This window comes from Rhagoletis pomonella, unplaced genomic scaffold (genome assembly GCF_013731165.1).
Source record: "Rhagoletis pomonella isolate Grant_MI unplaced genomic scaffold, Rhpom_1.0 Rhpom_scaffold_00002, whole genome shotgun sequence".
In the NCBI taxonomy this organism is placed as follows: Eukaryota; Metazoa; Arthropoda; class Insecta; order Diptera; family Tephritidae; genus Rhagoletis; species Rhagoletis pomonella.
The window spans coordinates 46,303,394-46,307,563 of NW_023458556.1; positions in this window are offsets into that span (position 1 = coordinate 46,303,394).

A 4,170-nucleotide genomic window follows, 5' to 3' on the forward strand; every position below is an offset into this window, starting at 1 on the left:
AAATAAAAATAAACAGGATTAACAAATGTATTTATGCACGTATGTGCATATGTATTAAAGTTCTGCGTTGCGGAAATTAACTTGTAATTTTGTAGCTGTGACGCGATGCGCGACAATGGAATTTATTTTATATATACTTTTTTCTTCTTTTCTTTTGCTTGTTCTTATACTTTTTATGCGCTTTGTGAGTTATCAGCAACTCGTATTGTTGTTGTTGTTATTGTTGTTATTATTATTGTTGTGCAATATTAGCTTGTATTCATATAGTGCATATGTATGCCCGAGTGACTTGTCTGTCCAGGAGGTGCTACTTAACGTTGACTTCGTGGGTGGGTGTGTGAGTGTAAGCACAGCAGCAGCATCGGCGGCAACGGCAGCCGCTCAAATCGTAAACATTGTCCAACAGCGCAAATTTTCGTGCACACGCACACACATTCATTCACATTTAACTTAGCTGATGAAAGATGGATGCTCTTATCGCTAGATAATATCCACGGGAGATTAGCATTGCGAGATATCGCTTTTCACTATTCTTTCTTTGTTAAAGCTACTATATTTCGGTAGGAATCCATTAAAGTATAGACTTCTCAAAAGTTTAAATAAAGGAGGAAAAAAGTGCTTAATCACTTTCTCCGCGCGCGTGCACTTATTTTAGTTAATCACTTTAATTAGTCGAGTCGAATTTACGTACATAAATTAAAATTATAATTCTCCAACAACAACATACTATAAGTGAATAAATACACATATGTATGTATATAAATACATATGTATGTATGTATGTAAATATGTACGTTCTCTTGTATGCTTATAGTATCTACATATATGTATTTATCACGTTGTCAAATCGCTGTGCCGCCGGCCAAACAAGTGCTTTACTTCTTGCTTCTTATCCACTACTGCAGCTGATCGTGTCACTTATCGTACTGAAAGTACAAAATGCGTTCACTCAACGCCAGTCTGCTCCACAATTATCTTCATAATCATCAAGCGTTTTTGCCGCTCCCCACTCGCGCATCACGCACATACATATGTACATATGTAAGTATCCCCACCGGCACCAGCGTCACTATGTATGTATGTACATATGTGCCGTAGTCAGTCACCGTCACCAGTAACGCGGCAGGCACTGGCGGCTGGCCGCCCCCATAATTGAGAAGCCCTTTGCGTTGGCAACGTCTATGGCGGCAATGATAGCAAAATGCGGCGTGTGTGTTCTGTTGATGATTGCTGCCGCTAAGGGTCTACTGGAGATTATCTTAAGATCGCGTACGCTTTCCCATGAGCAGGGTGGAGCGGTTACAAGGCAGTCAGTTTTGTTCATGTTTTTTGTTTATTTTTGTTCTTCCAGCTTATTGTTGCTGTATGTAGAATTCACGCAACATGCTTGTCGTACGCACAGATGTATGCTATAGTTTTTGTTCAGTGACGTTAGAACGAGAATTTGTTGAAACAATTGATAAGAAGAATGTTCAATCATGTCAATCAAATTGCGATAAAACGTATTAACAGAGTTGAAATCAGCTCAAGGTAGATAAGCTAAGGTAATACATGTGTGTATTTATGTACATTAGGGTGGAACGGAAACAAAAAATGTTACCTTTCGAAATTCGAATAGGTACCTAGCGTGGGATCATTGCCTATGAACGTCAATAGAAAACCCAAAATTTTTTAAGTGAAACTTCTTCAGCGGCGGTTGGTTGGTTGGGAGCAGAGGTGGGCACTACCACAAACAAGCGTTCGCTAGAAGTGAAAACGTGTTAGTGTGCCTAATTCATTTTGCATGCTGCCGCGTTCCCATCGTTACGCTCTTGCTTGTATACGTACACGCGATGTTTACGCTCTTTGAGCGTGTGCTCGTTCTCTGCTCATGCATGGTTGGGAGTAAATTGGCAAATTCAACGGAAATTGCACACGAGAATGGTGCAACGGAAATGATGCAACGAAAATGATGCAACGGAAATGGTTGGGACAGAAACAAGTGATTCTTGTGTGTTGCATATGGTATTAATTATACAAAAATTTGCTTATAAAAGGTTAAAGAATGAGACCTAGATAAAGACCAATACAAGAATGAAAGTAGAGTTGAGTACGTAAATAGATAAAGAAAAGGATAAGATAAAGGCAAAAATTAAGATCAAGGTAAATTTAAACGCTTTACTTATATATATAAGGGCAAAGGTGAAGAGAAATATGTAGATGAAGAAAATAATAAACATAAAAGTAAAGACAAGGGGGAGGATGAGGATACCGATAAAAGTAAAGATGAAGATAGGGGAAGAAAGATTAAAATAAAGGTAAATAAAGAGGAAAGGATATAGAGAGAGACACCGAGACTCAATCTGGGAACTATTTTGGGATTTTAGAGATTTTCGCGATTCTAGGGACTTATCGATAAAATAATCGATATTTCTATCGGTTTATCGGATATTTTTATCGATTTTGTTACCGATATTTTTTATCGATATTTATCGTTTTTGTTATCGATATTTATCGATTTTGTTATCACCATTTTTATAGATTTCGTTATCGGTATTTATCAATTTTGTTATTGATATTTATCGATTTTGTAATGGATATTTTTATCGATATTTTTAACGATTTTGTAATGGACATTTTTGTCGATATGTTTATCGATTTTGTTAACTATAATTTGAGCGATTTTGTTATCGATAATTTTATCGATTTTGTTATCAATTCTATCAATTTTGTTATCGATATTTATCACTTTTGCTATCGATATTTATCGATTTTGTTATCGATATTTATTGATTTTGTTATCGATATTTTATTGGATGTTACTATCGATTTTGTTATTGATAGAGTTTAAAGATACAAATGAAGATGAAGGAAAACAGAATAACATAAATGTAATTAGAACGAACAGGGGTAGAGGTAGGGATCTAGATAGAAAAAAGACAAAAACAAGTAATTTTTAGCAAAAAAAAACCGACTTAAAAAAAAATATATATATCTATATATTTCATGATTCAATGATCGGATCTAAACCAATAATATTAATAAACCTCTGAGACACTACCTTTCCGTTGCAAAAAGAATTATTGAAATCGGTTGACGTGGTGCAAAGTTATGCGGTAACATACATAAAAAACAAAAATAAAAAAAATATTCCGACGAACTGATAACCTCCTCTTTTGAAAGTCGGTTAAAAATAACCTTAGTTAAGCAAAAGCAGATTTATGTATGTTTGTACATATGTATGTATGTATATTGGTTATGAGACAAAATAGATATGTATGTAACGTAAGTTTCACTTCTCCAGTGTGGGCCAGGCGCACTTACGTTTTTTTTTATTTTAATCGTTTGATACCCTTTTTGATTACTATTTTGAGAGTTTTGTTACAGGCGGCATACACGGTGCGTCTGTCTCGCGAGTCGCTTTGGATGTGTTAATAATAATAATAGATTGGCGCCTACACATATGTTAGTCTTTAACCGAGATTCTCCTGCGATTTGGCTCTGTTGGTGAAAATAAATATGATTCTAGCAAAATTCTGAATCACGCAACTGTGTGTAGTCGAAAGGCGAGTCAACACGTACACAGATGACTCGCGACTCGCGACCCGCAACTCGCAACCCCCGCATTTTAAATTTTCAGGCAATAGTCTCATGCGATTATCGATTATATTTTTTGTTGTTTGTGTAAAATATTTTAGTTTTATCAGTATTTTTCTTTTAATCAAAATTTGTTGAAATAAAAGTGGAAACAAAAAAATGTTGTGCCAGAACATTAGGTAAAGTAGAAATGTGAAAGGAATTGAGGTCAAAGGAAAGATAATAAATATCGGAGCGGTAGTAACTATATCGAAGTGTCGCACTGGCAAACCAATAAATTTTGTCACAATATAAAATAATCTGCGTTGAAAATGTTCCTAAAATGTTTAGCGAATACTTAGCAGATTGACAAATCGAAGCAATACTGTACCTAAATATGTATATTTAAATATGCTATTCAATTAATGTTACCTATTACTCGGAAGAGGTGTGAATGTATTCTACTTTTGGCTGTAACATTTTTTGCCAAATATTTAATTATGACGTACCTTTGAGTTTGCTCATATACGTATGTGTACATATTTATGTAAATATGCGTGATAGGGATGTTACGAATATTTTCATTCGCATTCGCATGGAATTTTAACAAAAAAA